Source organism: Myotis brandtii, unplaced genomic scaffold (genome assembly GCF_000412655.1).
Source record: "Myotis brandtii unplaced genomic scaffold, ASM41265v1 scaffold165, whole genome shotgun sequence".
In the NCBI taxonomy this organism is placed as follows: domain Eukaryota; kingdom Metazoa; phylum Chordata; class Mammalia; order Chiroptera; family Vespertilionidae; genus Myotis; species Myotis brandtii.
The window spans coordinates 12,708,301-12,728,580 of NW_005356042.1; the positions used below are offsets into that span (position 1 = coordinate 12,708,301).

The 20,280-nt window shown below is 42.9% G+C and overlaps 1 protein-coding gene and 1 long non-coding RNA gene across 3 annotated transcripts in view; both read right to left on the reverse strand.

Annotated features, from left to right (window-relative positions):
- The window catches only part of LOC106725461, an 82,971-nt gene extending 81,242 nt beyond the window's left edge, over nt 1–1,729 (reverse strand). For both annotated transcript variants that reach the window (XR_001361354.1, XR_001361355.1), the window contains exons 1-2: nt 1,510–1,729; nt 335–395 (exon numbers count right to left, since the gene is read on the reverse strand). This is a non-coding gene — a long non-coding RNA (uncharacterized LOC106725461). The remainder of the gene's footprint in view (nt 1–334; nt 396–1,509) is intronic.
- Nucleotides 1–20,280, reverse strand: part of WWOX (WW domain containing oxidoreductase) — a 935,251-nt gene that overhangs the window by 505,448 nt on the left and 409,523 nt on the right. The gene's annotated exons all lie outside the window — the stretch shown is intronic.

Here is a 20,280-nt window from a genome sequence, read left to right on the forward strand (position 1 = left end):
TGAGTCTCTTAACAATACAATTTTAAATTTGGGTTGTTAATGAGGTTGCTCTAGAAAGGACAGGCATTGGTGATTTTAAACTCCAGGCACATTTTCGACTCTTCAGTTAGCACAATAGCAATAGAAAACTAGCCATCCTTTTTACAAGAGCCAAAGGGGGAGGAGGGGTGCTGTCTGGAGTGGCCTTGTCTCCCCTTGGCTGAGAATGGAAAAGTGAGGAATCCCTTGACAAGAGGTCTGCCTTTGTGTTTTGCACCTGGAGATTTTTATTTATTTAATTTTTTTTTTTGGGGGGGGCGCTAAGAAGTCAAATCACCAAGTATTGATTACTTACAGCATGCCTGAGTGCAACACACCTTGAGGGAGACAGGAAGCAGGAGGCTGGAGAGACAAGGCTACATTTAAAAAATAATCAGGAACAATAGAGTATCGAGTATCATCAAGTGGCAAGCTTAGAGGATACACATCCATCAGAAATACCTAGACTTCTAGAGTTAAGGTCCAGTAAAATCAAAAGGAAAAAAAATATGCAGGCTGACATAGATTTGCTAACATTTTGTTTTGTAAGTTAAAGATTTAAAACAATAACAATGAAATCAGAGAGAGCACATTAAAAAAAAAGAAACAAAAAAAGGGAAGGAAACCAACTTATTTTCTGTTATCATTGTGAAAGGAAAAAACATTTAACATTTTAAAAGGTGGGTAAAGGATACAATTCTAAAATAAATGAAAAAAAAATAAATTTATTTTTAAAAATAAATTTTAAAAATGCATACTATGTGCTTTATGAGAAACTCACTACTTTGTCTATATTGTCCTTGTTTTTAAACAGTCTAGTGAAAATTATGTCACAGATGGGCTTTTGGGATCTGACAGATGACAACTGTCTTCCGCTCATCCTGTACCACTTCAGCACCATCTTGGCACACACGCTCTATGAATATCTGCTGAGTAATCGAGGGGCCCCTCGATTATTTACAAGGGAGCACCTACTGAGTAAAGCTTCCATGTGGCCCAGGGAGTCTGGGATAAGAGGACAGGACGGCAGACGGTGAAGGTGTTGGTGTGGTGAGAAATACAAGGAAAGAAATCCCCAGGAGTTATCACATTTGGAGCACACAGGAAGAAATATTTTGAGCCCACCCAAATGCAGAAGCATCGAAATGTTGGTTAGTCTTCTAAATGCACATCCTAATTTTTGAGGTTGTCCATTGACATTCAGCCAGATGGACAGTGGCTACTTGGCGTTCCCATCCCAAATCCACTGGGTCCAACCAGTTCAACAACAAAGTGGTAATGCAGAAGAAAAAAAAAATTACTCCTGGCAGACTTTATCTGGGGGATTACTGCATTTGTTATAGGGACCACTGCAATGGGGTTCTGTAGTACAAGAGAGACTGGGCTCAACTCCGAATACAAAGTGGGGATTTTATAGCCAAGGGCAAGCAGAGTGGGAGGGTTGGTAGATGAAAAATTACTAAGATGGTAGAGTAATTCTTGCTAACCTACCTAATAGGATTCTTGCTGCAGGCAGGTCAGGGTGATCAGACATTACCTGGAGGATGTGGGAAATGAAGAAGACTAGATACATCAGTAAATCCACTTGGAGGAAGTGCTGCTAAAACTGGGTCATGCAAAAAAAAGGACATGGAATTCCAAAAGTCAAGTCCTTTTTGGGAAGAGGAGCCCGACGACAATTGAAAGAGACTCTTTGTCAGTAGTCTCTTTCAATTTCATCTCAGGGAAGAAACTTTTTTTTTTTTAATTAACATAGTTTCCTGTGTTCCAAAGAGCACTCGACAATCAGAGTGGGACATCCATGATACACTGAGGCTGGTGAGAGGACGGGTGGTGGGGCCAAACAGGCCTGAACGCTCTCCGGATCCCCCAGTCACCAGAGCTGGTAACCTGAGTGGCCACTTAAACTCTGAGCTTCAGATGCCTCAACTGCAGTGCAAATAATAACAGCACCTCTCTCCGTGCTGCAGAGACTGAGAGAAAAGGATGATGGGCATAAAACATAGCACAAAGCCTGGCCCTCGAGGGGGGACTTGATATATAGAACCTGAAGAAAGGAAAAAAAATGACTGCAAAAACTATTGCTCCCCCTTGACCCCATTCACAATCTCCAAAAGTGTGCTGGAGGCTGGAGAGGCAACTGCTATTCAGTCTTGTTGAATTCAAGAACACAGAAAGGTTCTAATCCGAGAGATGAGCAGAGAAATGAAAATTAATCAGCAATGACAAGTCAAAAGTATCACAAACCAGACAGCAGAGATTCAAGACCCGGTATTAATATTGACCAAGCTATGTGACATGAGAAAAACCACTTAATATTTCTAAGCCACAATCTTCTCATCTGTGAAATGAAGATAATGACAGTATCTACGCCTAGGTGGCTAGAATGAGGATCCTACAAAGTAAACTATGTAAACTGCTTTCTGCAGTGCCCAGGATAAGGTGATCATTCAAAAACTATGATTTATTATTATGGAGTATTATTATCGCTATCAGAATATTATCAGGACAGAATATCCACTTCAGAAACTTGGCAGGGAGGATATGACTGCTTCAGATCTCATTGTATCTTTCACGTGCAAAGGAATGATGCCTTTCCTGTTGAACCAATAAGCTCTCTCCAGAAGAGAATAAAATATGAATGGGAAAAAGACTAAAGAAACAGGTAACTCCCATAGTCCTCTATGTCTGACAAAAGAGTGATTCTGTTAGTGTGATTAGTTCAAAACAGTGTCTTAAACCCAATGGAATCTTTTTAAAATAAGACTCTAATTTCAGGAACCTAAGGAAGCCTGCATTTTAATAAGATATCTCATTGTATCCCAAATACAAAACCATTGTTTGCCTGACTCTATAATTTATTGTTAAGACAGACACTGCACTATTACTGTAGCAAAATGAAACGCGCAATGATTCCGCTAATAAAACAATTGGATCATAAGGCAGAGCACAGCTCGGCAGTTTAAACAGAGGCGAATACCCCTGAGCAGAGATCTGCATAGTGTAATATTCCCAGTTGGAATTTCACCTTTCTCTACTCTTCCACAGAGAAAATCATTGAAATAGCCCACTAACAATACCATTACTGTCTCCCTAACTTAATCCTTTGTTCCTTCCAAAGAAAAGACTGCAGCTGATTATGAATATTCCACTCTACAATTTCCATCAATTAATATTCTACCGTGTTCTTATTACGGTATTAATAGCTTCTTGATTTACATTAGAAAGTATATATTTTACACTGCTGGTGAAGCTATTTCTTCCTCTTTAACAGAAAGTGGTTACATAAAAAAGAACTTACAATTTGGAAAATGGAGGGGGGTGTGGATAATTGCTTGGTAATTATACATTCTAGTCTCCTTCCTGTTTTTCCTCTCTCTGCTGGGAAATTCCTGTGTCCCATCAAGGAGGGATCATCCTCTGTCCTCCGACCCTCCGTCGGGGAGAGACACTCTGAGCTGGGCTGGTGTGTCTGCAGTGTCCACCTTCTGTCCATAGAAGGCAGAGTTTGCAGGTCACCTTTCACAAAAACCCAAAGAGGAAAAGAGAGACCCAGCCCCCTTCCAGGTGAATATAATGAGGCAGGTGGCAGTGAAGGAGAAAGGCAGGTGACAAAGAAAGTTCTGTTTCAGTGTAGAGTGAGCTCAACCTGGGGATGCCTGTACCTCCTTGCTGTTTAGGGAACCAACCGCCTGACCTAGGCAGGTACTCAATCCCCTGAGCCCTGGGGATGTCACCTGTAAAATAAGTGTATTCACATCTGCTTCCCAGGTATTCTGTGGGAACTGAATGATGGGGTGTGTGTAGGGGATGCTTCTAGTGGTGGTGGCTGATGGTAGAGGCGCAGGAAGGAAGGCGGGTGTCCTGCTCTCTTCCCAGGTATGTCCAAAGTCACAGATGCCCCTGCAAGGACTCAGATGGCCACGGGGTTGTTATCCAGGCTTCTCCCTGTCTCCTTGCCGCAGGCTTGCAGGCCCGCGTCAGTCACACAGTGGCACAGTGGTCTGTGAGTTGGTACTAGAGCTCTGGCTCAGAGAACTGAACCCTCTCAAGGTACCTGTTCAGGATTGAGACCTGTAATTCTCTCAGTGGCCTGTGTTCAGGGCTCACACCGATCCTGCCCATTGTCCTGCTATAAAGTTAGGATGGTTCCTACTGCCACCAGGATTTATCAGTGAAGCCAAAAGATGCTGGTCTCCATCCTGCCAGTGTGGCCCCGGGAGCTAGCTGCATTACCTCTCTGGACAGTAGCTCCATAAAACAAGGAGGTGGGTTTTAAGGGGAAGCCACAGCTGGCACCTGCACCTGGCTTCCTCTGGCATACAGGCTTGGTCCATGGAGGGTCAAAAAAAAAAAAGGGGAATTGCCTGGCCGTGTGGCTCCGTGTTTGAGCGTCAATTCCCAGTCAGGGCACATGCCAGGGTTGTGGACTCGATTCCCAGTAGGGGATGGGCAAGAGGCAACCAATCAATGATTCTCTCTCATCTCTTTCCCTCTCCATTCCTCTCTGAAATCAATAAAAATATATTTTAAAATGTTTTTATTTAAAAAATAGCTTGAACTGGATGCCAATATTTAAAAATAACTTGAATTGACTACCAGTATTTAAAATAAAGAGACTGCACACAAAAATCGTGAGTCCCATTTATCTTTAAAAACAACATCAGCAACACAGAGCTGGAGGTGAGGAGCCTTCCCTTATATTCCAATCTCCGCTTGGCTCACTTATGTTTACATTAATACTAACAGGGACCCACTGCAGTGAGTCCTAAAACTGCTATATAGTTCAGCCAGTATCACTTAGAGAACCTCCCGTCCCTTTTCAAAAAGGACCCATTCCCAGAGCATGTTTGCAAGACCCAGAGACTGGGAGCCCTATAAAATCTTCAGGGTCCCCAGATGGCTCGGGGCAATATTTCTCCTACCCACTTTGTCCGCACCTCATTTTGTAACCCTAAGGTGTCCAGGGACATGTCCTTGCACACTTGTTCTTCAGGTGCTGCTCTGAGACCTGGGAGCAAATGGTGATTGACAGGGTTGGGTTTTGCTGTTATTTCCCTTAAAATTGTGTGAGGAACGATTAAATGGCCAGGACTCAAAAAGAGAAGGATATACCCCTCCTGAGGCCATGTCTACACATGACCGGAGTGGCCACGGGGCCAGCTTAGTGAAAAACAGCAGTCAGAAGGGCCGCGTGATTGAACTGACAGACCAATTCCCTGGCCATGGAAGGCAGCCTTGGGCTATCGCTGGGGGCAGGGCAGCTGGCCCTTTGGTTTTTTTCCCCATTTAAAGCACTTTGCAGAGTCTCTAGCCCAAGGTAGAGATTCAGCTCAATGTCTGTGGATTGATTGATTAATTTAAAGCCCCTGAGAGATCCTGTAGGTTCACAGATAAAGCTACATGAGCTGAAAATTTTCCTGTCTTCCTCAAAAGGAAAATGTTCAAGTAGCAGCCCTGTAATTGGAGATGATTTACATTTCTGTCTTGATCTCAGAACTGGAGGAGTGGATGAGAGCCTCCACCAGCTCCCACTGGGGTCTGGTCCAGATTCTTACCCAACACCTTCAAGACGTGGGCCAAGCTTCTGAGGCCCCAAAGTGTGGTGTGGTTGTTTAGATTTAGGGGACCAAAGGAGTCATGGTCTCAATGCTGACTCTATGCAATTCACTGAAACTACCTGTGCCTCGGTTTCCCTACTGAGAAACAGGGATTTGAGTGAGATACTGATGTTAAGTGCTTAGCACAGTTTTGGGCCCAGAAGAGATGCTCACTACAGGATACCTGTTATTATAAAGGTGATGCCAATGACCACCGACACGGTTTCACCAAACAAGAACACTAACACTGCAGGGCTGCTCTAACTCAGATTAAAGTATCCCCAATGCCATTTTGGGGTGCACCATGGCCACCTAGACACTAAGGACTTTTGCATTTTCATGGAGTGATGCCCCATGTCATCCAGCAAGGTGACTTTGAAAGGAGACTTCCTTTCAAGATGCTTGCCTGCTGAGTTTTCCATGCTTCCAAACCAGGAGACACTGGGATCTTAGATGTTACCTACCGTGAGGCAGCCTGGCTAAGGTACCCATGGGTCCTCAGTCTCTCCCCAGAGTGAGACCCCTCACCTGGAAAGAAATCTCTGGCTATTTGCTGAATTAGATCACGGCAAAATGAACCAACATGCACCAGGGCATGGAAGGGAGACGTGAAGTTAATAATACCATATAAATTCAATTTGCATTCCCCTCTTGATTTTAACCCAATCTACATGAGCTCTCCCAAATAAGTAGTCATTTGAAATCCTCCCACGTGACAGACCGTCTTACACATTTTAAAACACCGTCCCTTTAATAAACCCAATCCGCACAATGTGGCTTTAACCGGTTCTAGAATATTCTGATAGTGAAATATTTTCTGTTTCTGGGCCAGAACTGGTCATTTCTTCTTGAGAATATGATGTTTGAAAATCAGTTCCTCCTATTATAGATTTCTCCCTCAGCTTGTAGAAAATCCATGATTCCCTAAACATTGGTCTTTGAAAGCACATTGACTAAAATCTTCATGCTTAATTCATGAAGCGCAGTCTGGAGATTAGTGGAGCTGGACATAGACCAGGAATACTTTATCATATTCTAATAAGCAGAGGCTGAAAATTGCATTTCTAAAGCTACAGTATTAAAGGGCATACCGCAAAACATGACCCAAACATAACTCAGTAGTTTTACAGTGTCTGAAAAGGCTTTGATATGATAAAGTATGCTGACGAGAGGAATAAACACAACTAGAAATTTCTGAATTTAAAAAGAAAAAAAAGGAGGGGGGCTTGGCAAACATTCAGTATATTCGTGGAAAAATATATATTATAAACGCATCCATTGTGATTCCTATTAAACAAGTATTGACTATTGAGTTGGGTTACAAAAGATCACTATAGCACCGCAATTTCAGGGGCTGTAGAGCATAAAGGCCTGAGAGATGAAAGAAAATAAATAAAGCAAGCCTAATGAGGTTAATTTGAAGGTTTCCAGAAAAAAACTAAGTGCTGGCTTTTCAACCTTTCTTAAAACAGGGTCACCAGCATTGTTTTTGAAAGCAGAAAGCATATGGGGGACAAGACTCAGAAATGGTTCAGGATAAAAGCCCTCCCCCATGTAGGCAAAAAGCATCTACAAAATGATGGCAATGTGTCAAAGCAACCACAGAATCCCAATACATCGATCAGTAGTGCAGATAGCGCCGAGTATTGTGCCTTGCACACAGTAGGTGCCAATAAATGTCTGTCTGACTGACTACAGGATAAGGGAGAAAGAAAGCAAGGAAAACGGGTCCAATGCCTGCCACAAGAGCTCCTGGATTTATTCTATAGAGTACTCCCTAAGCTGTTTCCCTTTATAAAGGCAGGTGCTAATTAAAATTAGCAAAGCATTAGGGCCAGAACAATTTTCACTAAGACAGTAGGTTCTGGACTGTGAGTACCCGGACGCACTGGAGGCTCCAGAATTTCTATATAGGACATAGAGCAGTGGGGGGTGGGAAGGGCAGTCAGGTGGAAAGGGGGTGCTTGTCTTTATTTTTATTTAAATATATTTGTATTTAATTTCAGGGTGAAAGGGAGAGGAGGAGATAGAAACATCAATGATGAGAAAGAATCATTGATTGGCTATCTCCTGCACGCCCCCTACTGGGGATGGAGCCCACAACTCTGGCATGTGCCAACTGGGAATAGATCCAGGACCTCTTGGTTCCTGAATCGACGCTCAACCACTGAGCCAGACCAGCTGGGCAAGGAGGTACTTGTCTTGAAACTGCATCTGCAGACCTAGAACATGGACATTATTTTAGACTGCATGTTTATCGAGAAAGTTGTGGCAGGTGTGCTCTGAGATCTGGCTGATGGCAGGGGTGGGGGGTGATCCCCACCCCTCACAGCCAATCTTCATCACTGCTGAGATCACAGCAGAAAGATCACAGCTGCTGAAACCCTGCTGCTTTTATTAATTTCTTTTCATGGGTGTGCACTCACCATGCTCCCTTCGCTCACTTAATGAAGCAGGGTTCATTCTCTTACTTTCTACCAGGTCCCACTTACTGCCCATCCAAATCTGCCTGTCTGTCTCCAGGACACAGCCCATGCTTTCCCCAAAAACTGACCTTGACATCAGTACTAGCCAGCAGTTTCATAGGTGGGTCTCCTCTTCTGCTGATCTTGCACACCCTTCATGGGCCCCACAGCCTCATTCTGGAAGCCACCTTAACACTCCTGGTGTGCCTGCCCCTGGCTGGACTAGCTATTCCTGCTCTGGATTTCCATAGCACCCCATGCCATCCCAACATAACTCTGTGACACCTTAATTACTGCACACCTCCCCCACCAGACTATACACTCTTGAAGGCCCAGCATCTTGACAGGTAACTCACTACATCCCCAGGCCTCCTCAAAGCCTGGCAAGGTAAGAACTCCAAAAAAATAAAATATATTCATTGCATGAAACAAATGAACAAATGAAGGTGATGAATCCAAAATATCCAACCCTAAAGGATATTTTAAAAAATAAATAAATAAAGCCTGTTGTGTCTGGGACATATACATGTCAGATATGATTATAGAAAATTTGAATATAAAAAATGAGCGAACAAAGAATGAAAAGCTACCCATCTTCCCACCATTTAGTATTTTTCTCACTTTGAGTATAAATTTCACCTCTTTGGACAGCGAGGTTCTCCTCCCCTCCACCAAGTTGAGCTTTCTAATAGCAGCTCTCTGATGAGCCACTCCAAAGCCATTCTGAGAATATTTCACACAGGGATTCGTCCTCACTGTTGAGAGCATGGCCTTGCACACAGCCACCTGAAGTCATGCGTGGACATGACTGTTGCAAATACGGGGCATGGTCTTGATCAACGCAGTGTTCCAACAAAAACTGCGTATCATGCGCTGGAGGGAGGCAGGAGTCCTGCAGCTGTCAGCTGCGAGGCATCTGAACCATGAGAAGACACTCAGATGTGAGCTGGAAGGAATGGGCTTTGGTTCCAATTTGAGGGAAGAGGAAAGGATACATTTCTAGTTGTTGTCCTTGCAGCTTCCCTTGTCCCATTCCTGCCGGACCTTCTGCTGGGAGTAGGACATCTGACTCCAAATCTATTTCTGCAGCAGCTGCTGGCAATAGAGCATGTGTCTACCCATCCTCGGTGACTGCTTTTACAAGGTTTGCAATGTCTTCTGCAATTGGCACCATTGCAGCAGCGCCATCTGCACCACAGGCTCTTGCCAGAGAACCCCATCCCCACTTGCCCCAGAGCCTTAAGACAGAGCATTCTCTCCCTAAGCAACTCTGGTGCCTTGGTCCACATTCCTTTTCCCAAAAGGGGCCATAGATGGGATTACTGTGAAAAGAACTCACTTCTTACCAACGAATCCAGCCCTCTTGTTCCTTTAATTATAATCTGTTACTTATAATATGCAACAGCTGTTATTTAAATAAACAATGGGGAATTTCAAACAGAGAAACTATGAAAATGAAAATGCTTTAATTTATATCCCAAGAGACAGAGGCTGTAGAGTTCTCTGAATGCCAAATAAATTAATAAATAAAAACGTAACTGTCCAGTTGGAGGTAGCCTGAGTTGTATAAGGTACCAAAGGAGCCAGCTGTCGCTACACTCTCCACATGATGTGTGGGGTTCCTCTAATTGTAGAATACAAAACTGCACCAGGAATACAAAACGGCCCCTTCTGGGAGGGAGGTGGGAATGCCCTGGTTTATATGACCTGAAAACAATGAGTCATGGCAAGTTGAGGATTGAGACTCTCCTTATGGGTTTTGGATCATGGCCGGCTGGGCAGGGTAAGCTGTGTGCCAGCTGGCATAAGCAAGCCGAAAGGCAACAGGGCAACTTTGGGGTCCATCCTCAGCCTTCTCAGTCAAGACTCAAGTAACATGAAGAGAGGTAAGATCTTATTGCAGCAAATACAAAAGTATGAGATGATTTGGGGTTCGCTGCTGTGTAGTATTGCTGAAAATAGGAGTCTAGGGAAATCTCAGGGACTGGTTTTGCAATGCTGGGTGGGGTGATATGAGTTGATGTACTCATGTATGCACATGGACTTGCTTCATACACGGGTTTTAAAAGGCACCAAGGATTCCAGGAGAGGAAGCTGAGGGCAGGTTAAAGAATAGGCATTAATAAGGCAGAGGAAAGAGCAGTTGAGAAGTGGCTTTATAATGCTATTGCAAGGGACTTTATTAACATTATTGCATCTCATCCTCAAATGGATATTTTCCCATTTGGTGGAAAAAGAAACTGAGACTTTTATATGTGTTCCTGATTACACAAGTTGGATATGGTGATGGTGGGATTCAAATGCAAACTAAGGACATCTGCCTTCCCCTTCAGGTGCCAGGGGAAGAAACTCAAAGATAATTTTTATTAGAAGCTGGAAAATGTATGGGCCAAATGATCCAAGAGCTCATAGGATGACATCAGGTTTCACTGTCGCCAGCTCCCTCTCTATCTCATCTCTCCTCTTTGAGTCTCATTCTCTCCCACCCCACCTTCTCTCTCTCTTTTCAATAGACAGCCTTCTTCTGTGCAACCTGAGAAGATACCATTACATTTGGAAAATAGGTTTCAACATATGAATTTTTAGGGGGACACAAACATTCAGTCTATAGCAGCTGGTATGGCAGAAACTGCTGGTGTGTCCCAAATATTCACCTTCCCTTCTTCCTTGGCTACAGAGGTTCCATATTTACCTGAAGCCAGGAGTGAAGCCTGCATTTCCCAGTCTCCCTTGCAGCTACCTGTTTAGCCAAGTGATTAAATCGAGGCTATAGGGAAGGAAACAGAAGTGTTGGATGGAGTTTCTTGAAGGCTCTTTGAAAAGGAGGAGGTTAGTCTTCATCCTAACTTTTCTCCTTCACGTTGCCTGGTCATTTTGGACCAGGAGGTTACCTTGAAGATGACAGCAGTGTTGCAAAGCAGAGAGAAGCAAGTGGAGTCGCTGATGACTTTGTGGAGTGGACACTCCAGCCCTGGGCTACTCATTTCCGGTCTTTTTTACGTGAAAAAATTTACCACCCTAGCTGGGTCCTTGTTAGCAGTAGACAAATGGAATTCCTAATTCATATGCCTTGTCTCCAATCTCCAGGCCATGATTCTCCAGGCCTGGTTTCCACTCTAGCTCGCAGTAACAACTCCACCTTTGCTTCTTCCTCTTTCTCTTCCTCCTCCTGCTTCAACCACAAATAATTTGACAATGCAGGGGCTTTACTAGGCCTAACTGTATAAAAGTTTCCATTCTTACCACATTTTGTAATCTGTGTGCATGTCTATCTTTTAACTCAGGAACTCTCATGCAACTGTATTTAGTTCAATATCATTAAATGTCTGCATGAATGTTTATTTGATATCATGCTAACCTTCCCCAAATACCAGTGCTTGACAGAATGCACATATTTTCTATTTGCTAAAATAGAATCTGACTTTCTAAACAGTGATATAGTGAAAAACAAAACAAAATGCAACAAAAATACCACATCTATTTTGCAGGAAGCCTCCTTGACTACCAGACTTTTTCTCTTTTTTTCATACCACGGTGTTCTTTATTTTCACATATGCACATCATATATTGTAATACGAAATGGATATTGACTGCAGCTGAGGTGAATATCCAGATGTATTGACCTCAGAGGTAAATATTGACTGAGACAAAGGTAAAATCGATGCTTACCTTGAGGGATAATAAATCTGGATATCTATTGAAATAAGAAGTCAATAGCAGCATTGTTACGAACACTCGTGGTGATCGTCACTGGAGCATATTTGTACAGTGAGTGGTCAGTGGTTGTTCTCCGGAAAACTAGAGACAGTTGCAGGTAGTTCATAGAGGCTGCACTGACTGCCTTGTTGCCACTTCACCCCATAATTAAAGCATAGTGATTAATCACAAAAACAATATGTAATTATATATGTGTTTTCCGATGGTCTTAGGTGACCCCTGTGAAAGGGTCGTTCGACCCCCAAAGGGGTCGCGACCCACAGGTTGAGAACCGCTAATCTAGAGGCTATTGGTCCCTGCAAATGAAACCCACGAGACTTACAGCAATCCCCTCTAACTCGCCTTGCAACTCTTTTGTGTAAGTATTGTATAAAATGCATCCTGTCTCAGAGGCCCTGGCTTTCAAAACCGTTTTACTGAGTTACAAGACATTTTTCTTTGTCTTAACATACAAATTGCAGAAGAACTGTGTTCTATCTGCTCAACACTAGTGCTACAACATATTAAATGGCTACAGCTCAACAAAAACAGTGTGTTCTATCAATTCTTCCTATCCAACCTATTCCATATCTATGTCCTTCCCTCTCCCCCAACATAGATAATCCTGTTTATTCTTCAATTAGCAGCAAAAATAATAGTTGAGTTAAAGAGTGATTCTTCCACTCTTCTTGACCTTCATCACCATCTTGGATTTGTCTTCCATACCAGGAAAACACCATCATTTACCTCTTTTAAGACTATTCAACACACTGGGTTCCTTCACTAATCCTTAGTTGAGTGTCTAGTATCTTCCAGGCATTCAAGTTTTTCTATATACTATGTTTCTCTCTTTAAAGAGAGGAATTACTTCATTTATTTCTGCAATCCTAGGATCTATCACAATGCCTGAAACATAGAAAAAGCTAAGAATGTGGTATAATCATAGGCTTCCAGTAGGGTATGAGGTAACAAACAGTGAAATCCTTTTGGAAAATGTCAACGAATACCAACTTCTTATGGGAAGACCTAGAGTTTTCCATCTTATTTTTTTTTTAAATCTTCCAGCTAAGAAGCATCATCATGGTTAATGCCCCAAGTTTCTTATTCTACACAAAGAAAGGGGGAAGCCAACAGACAGGATATTAAACAGTTAAACTAGGAAAAGCCAAAAGAAAGTGAAGTCACATACTATAAGTTACATTCTTACCCTCAGATGTCTGTATTTTTACAGGAAATCAGGGCATTTATCATCCAATTATTGGTTATCTTTATGCCATTACCAGAAACTCAGGCTTAAGCAACTACCTACCTCTCTACTGTAGCTTCTTCACAATATCCAGGGGACCTAGTTATGGTCACAGTGAGGGAGGCACTAAAGAGTCCATCCCATTGAGGGCCCAAATAGAGCAAAAATGCAAAGAAAGAGGGTGGGGATTGCTTTCTCTCTTCCTTGGACAACAGAGCACCTGGTTCTTAGGACTTCAGCTTCAGACATACCCATGAGTCAACCCTCCCTCCCTCCCTCTTCCCCTCTCCCTCTCCCTCCCTTCCTTTCTTCCTCTATTGGTTCTATTTCTCTGTAGAACCCTAATAGAAGTGACTGCATTAACTGAAATAAATGTCTCAATATCGTTGTCATGTTCCCAGAAAGAGGCATTATAGAGTGCTTACTAAGCAGGATAGATGGGAGATAAGTGAGGGAGTTACTTCTGCCTGAGAAGGCCAAGGTAATCCTCCTCCTCTACCACCATCACCACCACCACCACCACAAGGAAACTGGTGCTTCTCCCTAGGGGCCATTCCTGATGTATCTCTTTATCCCCAGCATCCTGTCCAGTGTCTGGTACCTGGTAGGTGCTCCATCAATTGATGTTAAATGTATAAGATGATAAAGGCATTAAGAGGTAGCCAGGACACCTCAGCAGGAATGAACACCAGACAAGGTTCGCCCTCATTGAGATGCCCTCATCTAAGGAAAAAAAAAAATGGATCAACTGGTCCTGAAAGTGGCTTTTATAAGTTCCATGACTCTAGTAATGAGTGTCCCACTCCTATTTATGACCTCCTCCAAGCACGTTATGAGGCCACTTCAAAAGTAAGTTTCAAGTCTGAGCCAGGGTGGATTCCGCTGCTGAGCAAGAGCTTCCTGAGAGCCAGGCTCACTGGGTACAGAGCAGCCCCATCCTGTCCCCCGGGATAGCAACTAAGCATTTTCACCAGCAGCAACCTCAGGAAATCAGGCTGCCTGTTTAATGCAATGGCCTGAATCTTCATTATCTGCACCCAAAAACCATGAGTCAGGTCTCCTGTTTGCCAGATGTTATAACCTGTTGGAGTTTGGTGCTATTGTCACCTGGATTGTATTTTAAGGGCTTCTGCAGGAGCAATAGAGCCACCCAGGTAAAACATAGCCATTTGTCTCGCCAGTAGGGATCTTCCCAGCACCCATGCTGGCCAAGGCAGGCAAGCACCAGCACCTGGGTCAGCATCACCAAGAGGTGCATTAGAGCCACAGGGAAGCAGACACTTGTGCTGCAGATAGTCCCAAGATCATATTAGTGTTATATATAACTGCTACAACTACAAAAGAAGGGGTTAAATCCTTTGTAAACACTAATCATCTCCAAGAGAGAGGCTTGCTTGATTTACATAACCACAAGTAAATATGCAGAAAAAGGATGTCACTTAAGAGACTGAATGCTTCCTGACAGCAATGAATTGGCATTCATTGGGACACTGCACATTTACCAGGAAGAAGTCCTGGCACAAGGGTGTAAAACAGTTCAAGACCACATTACCCACCAGGGAATGTTTGTCAACAGCTCCTCAGGAACCAGGCCAGGGCCATGAGCAAGCACCACTCTATTTGGGCCGCTTTACCCCTCTACTTCCCACACCCGTGCCTCAGAATGCTCAGTGGGTTCCACGCCAAAGAAAATGACATTTCTTCTGATCAACATCTCTGTTTACGGTAATCAGGGGAGGGCAGCGAGCTAGTCTCAGGATGCCAAGTGATCGCTTGTTTGCAGGATAATCAATAAGACACTTATCTTGAAAGATTCATGCAAGTTTGGAATCAATTATGAATGGGATGATGATAAAACTCTGAGAGAGAATCGCTTGAATTTTTAAAATTCTTATCAGAGTTACACTCCATTTTGTTGGCTTCTCTGAAATGTCAAACAAATTTTAAAAAGAATACTCACTATATTATGCCATTATCAAAAAGCTGGATTATGGCATGATTTAGTAGGTGTTTTCAAGTTCAGATGTTGTGGATTTTTAGTTTAGAAAAAGGGGGGAGGGATTTCCCATAGAGTGTATGAAAGGAGGCATATTGTTTACAGTAGGAAAGACATACATTTTAGACCTAACAAACTTGAGTCTGAAAGTGAGGCCCCATCAGTTACAGATCAATGAATTTGGACATATTACTTAACCTTCCAAAGATGGAATTCCCTTATGTCAAAAAGATGGTAATAGCATCATTGTAGAATTATGGTACAGATTAAATGAGATTATTTATATGAAAAGTTGACCACAATCCCTAACATGCAATAGGCACTCAATAAATGTTAGTTATTCCTGATATTAAAATTCTTACTTGGTCTCCTTGAACAAGTTACTTAATCTTTCTGAGTCACCATTTTCTCATTTCTAAAATGTAAATAACAAGTTAGTTGCAACGTAGTTAAGGAGTTAAATGAGATAATGAGTAAAACAGCATCTAATATTTCAACTGGTAGATAGTAAAAATGGCAAATAATTGTATAGGAAAAACTCACTGTTTTTCCTTTACTCTCACACTCATAATAGTTCTGACACCAGATATGAGGGAGGTATTTCCCACTCCGACATAAGCAGTGGGTGTCCTAAAACTCAACTCACTGCTGACACTAGCCACAGTTAGTGCAGACCTCATAGGTTAAGGGCTCATTCCTACAGCAGTGAGGCATCTGTGGAATGCCACACTACAGATGCGAATCTCAAGTAGTGGGACCCAGGTCACCCACAACTTCTGTCTGACATGGCTAAAATTCCAAGGTCCCCATGACTTTCTCCTTGGGTTCAGCGATTTGCTAGAGTGGCTCATATAACCAAGGAAAACAGTTCCCTTACTCTTGCCTATTTATCACAAAGGCTATTTCAAAGGAAACAAATGAATAGCCAGATGAAGGGAGACAAAGGGTCAGGTCCAGAAGGGTTCGGGGCATAGGAGCTTCTGTCCCTGCATACTGTAGGTGTGTCACACTGTCACACACCTCCCCCCAGGTTTGTGGACATGTTCTCCAACCTGGAAGTTCTCAGAATACCATAATTCAAGGATTTTTGTGGAGGCTTCATAGGTATGATGGATTATTAACTTAATCTCCAGCCCCTTTCCCCTCCTGGGAGGATCAGAAGATTTTACTCCTGCTTGGTCTCTCTGGTGATCAGCCCCTACCCAGGAGCCCACCTTCAGTTACCACATTAGAACAAAAGATGCTCCTCTCACCCAGGAAATTCCACGGTTTGGGGAGCTCTGTGTCAAGATCCAGGGTCAAGAACTAAATATTAGCAGGAGCCAGGGGCAGAGGAATATATATATATATAATCATTATCTCACAAAAGTGTTCAAATAGAAAATAAAATTAAAACAATCAAAAAATCTAATTTTAACATTTCATTTTACAAATAAGGAAACTGAGGCCTAGAGACTCTAATCTTGGCCCAAGTCACTTCAGAAGTTATTTCATAGGTGGGCCTGGAATCAAACCTCTTGAGAGTGCGGGAGATTGGCAGTGTGGATGGGAGCACAAGACTATACAAGATTCCAGAAGGTGAGCCATAATGTGGCACCAACAGGATCAGAGCAGGCTGTACCATAACTGGCAGTCTACACCTGTCTGGGGGTTACTGGGGAAGGGAGATGAGCTAAGCAGGAAAAGGACCTGTGGTATGAAATGATTTTGAAGAGGGTGCTAGTTAAGTCAAGGAGTTGTGGCAGGACCACCATGGCAAAGAAAAGAAAGGAAAAATGCAGAAAACATGGGGACTGGGGAGTCTGGGGCTTGTCTGACTTAATGCCAAGCACTCCTGGTCAGCAAAGACCAGCTAAGAGCCATCAGTGGATGCAGCTTTGGGAGGTTGATCAAACACTTTACAAGTAAACCCCATAACTAAGAGGCTGGTCTACAAAGAGACAGAGTGCTAAGGAATTCCCACTTTCTTGGCCGACAGTTGTGGCAATGGTCTCCATTCAGCTTAGGATCCTACCACAGAAAGAACAGCTGCCAAGGCCTGGTCTCTGCTTGGCCCTAAATAGATCAACATTTGGCCTCAGCTTGCAGATGACTTTTTATGGGCCACACCATTTAAGCTGTCCCTGTGGTCAGAAATAGCCCGGGGGTGGTCAGAACCACAACATTATAAATCTGATGCTATAATTAGTTCCCATGGACATGACTGAAGAATGTCTTTTTTGGTTCAGGTTTTGAGTAATAGATCCATAACTGCCTTTGAACAGGTCTCAGCAGAATCCGGGAATAGGCCAAGTGGTCATCTCAGCCTTCCTCCATCACCACCATCTGGCCCTTAGGTACCTCAGCTGTTGGAGAGACTTACTTTGTGCCTTGCCTGAGGCAGGAGGAAAACTCTCTCAGAGAATGGAAAATTCTCTCAAATAGTTTCTTTTGAGGTATAGCTTGCATGCACTGAAGGGCATAAATATTAAGTGTACCGTTTGATGAACTTTTACATGTGTACACATCCATGGAAAGTCACTAGATCTATACATGAAACACTGCCCAGCATGCTGGAAGGCACCCCCTTTGCCCCTTCAAGATCACCGCCCCACAGACAGGTAACAGGCTTTTCTGACTTCTCTCACAGGGAGAAGTGTTGGCTGCTTTTGACCTTTAAATGGAATCATACTGTGGACTCTTTTCAAGTGTTTGGCTTCTTTCAATCAACAGTAAGCCTCACTCTCAGACTTTATAACATATATTTAAATAGCACCTCTGGCCCTGACTGGTTTGGCTCAGTGGATAGAGTGTCGGCCTGTGGACTAAAGGGTCCCAGGTTCGATTCCGGTCAAGGGCATGCACCTTGGTTGCGGGCACATCCCCGGGGGGAGGGGGGGTTCAGGAGGCAGCTGATCGATGTTTCTCTCTCATTGATGTTTCTAACTTTCTATCCCTCTCCCTTCCTCTCTGTAAAAAATCAATAAAATATATTAAAATAAATAAATAAATAGCACCTCTGTTCGCTTGTCTTGGGCTCCATTATGGGCTGGGCTCAGAGCAATACTCATGTTTAATCCTCACTGCAAACTCGGCAGATGGGAATTATTATTCCAATTTTCCTGATGAGGAAATGTGAGCATAGAGAAATTAAGGGACTGGGTACAAAACCCCAGGCTGGAAATTAGCATATTGGGATAAATGAGATCAAGTGTTTAGATTCCAAAATCCATATTCTCTCCTCTTGGCCAATTTGGTTTTGACTCTTAACTCTGGTATTGGGAATAATTCATGTAAAGTTCTTCTTACAGTGCCTGACACGTTGTATGTGGCAACAAATATTAGCCATGGCGATGATGAAGATAAAGGGGATAATGATGATTATGCTGTGCCTTGTATTAATGTTGGGGAAGCAGAAAGGAACAAGACATATAATAAACACATAAACAGCTCTATAATGATGTATTCTGACTCTGATGGGAAGAGATGGGTTGCTTTGGGCCATGGTGCATGGTGAGGCCTAGACATGTCTGAAATGACATTTTTCTTCTTGAACTGTTGGAGAACAAGGCTGGAGACCTTCAGCAATGTCACATAGCAGTTATTGAAGACGCCTAAGATATTCTCCCAAATAGGTATGCAACACTAACCAGCTTTGCTCTAATAAAGCTCTTCACCTGAGAGGCTCAATTACACCTGCAGTGGGCTCTTCAGAAAGAGCATTTAAAAGGCAGCTTCGCCCTTGACTCTTGAGTCTGCATGTCAGAAGCACTTAACTCAAACACTTTGGATTACCAACAGCAATCAAGGCATCTGCTCCTGGGCCAGACCACCCCTGCGTGGTGCTCTGACACTGAAGGCACTTGTAATATCATTATATTATCATTGAGTCAATTGCCGCTTGAGAAGATGAGCTTGGGGTCCTGATATTTCCAGGCCTCCTTTGAAGGAATCTCTGCCAAGTACCTCTTCCGACCAAACCTGCAATCCATATTCCATTGTATGACCTGAGATTCTGCTTCAGAAAAAATACAAATACACACACAAAACTCCACTTAATGGGTTCATTGTGATTCTACCTTCCTTGGAAGACACTAGAAGGGCATCTCGTCTTACAATGGCTTGGCTAGGTTCTGTTGTGGGTGCACAAAGCACATGGTGGGAATCTTGTAAGAATTACTCCTGTGTACTGATATTTTCTTTGGCGCTGCCTCAGTAGGATTAAGAGAGCCAGTGTGGATCCAGCACCATCTTGGCCTCATTCCTTTGGTTGAACCACCAGGTAAAGCACTTGCCTGGGTGCTTTAGATCAGGTTATTACAGAATGTACATCTTTAAACACTTCACATTACAAGATGCTCCCACTAAGAGGCTTGCAAGGACAAAAACTTCAAAGAACAAAGATTCCCATTTTCTTCAAGAACTCTGCTCAGGGAGGAAAAGGAAGAAATTTGCCAGCACTATAGGAATTCCTATTTGTCTTGTTTAAAGTTGCAAGTGAGTAAGTTAAATGTGTACTGGATGGCATGAACTGAACTTCCACTCAAGAATGTGAAATGTCAACAGCCAAGCTCTTCTTTTCACTATCTCCATGTCCTCAGCAGTAGCAGAGCTCCAATGCACAGTAGGGTCCCATTCAACATCAATGGAATGCTCTCTCATAACTGACCTGCCAAGTAATAGGTTACCAGGACATTCTGCAGTAAGAAAAGAGATAAGGATCCTTGGGTGGAAGTAGCTGGGAGCCACAGTTTAGCTCAATTTGGTGAAGTTCTTTCTAATAATTATAACTTCGCATAGTAACAAATTTACTATTACGCAGGACTCATTAGTCATCTGTTGGAAATGACGTATCAGGCTAATGTTCGACTAATCAACAACCAATGAACTGAAGACATCTTGGTGAAGTTGTCATTGGTCATAAGGAATCAGAAATGGAAGGACTGCATCTAGTTTTTCATAAAACTAAATGTACCGAAATTTCTAAACTGTCCTTACACACCAAAAGACAACACTGGCAAGACAATCAGTATCAGCTCATGAAAAACAAGATTTTTTGGCAAAATAAATGACAAAGGTAAGTAAACACTGATACTTCCTATATATAAGACATGTGTTGATGCCACAGTTCACCTATATTAATATAATTAACATTTTTTTTATCTATATCCAACAGTCACCACAGATGACAAGTATAACCTAACCCAATGGCAATTGCTAGGAAGAATATAGATCTTACATTATTTTTACCTTCACCTGACATACTTTAGCCGTATATTG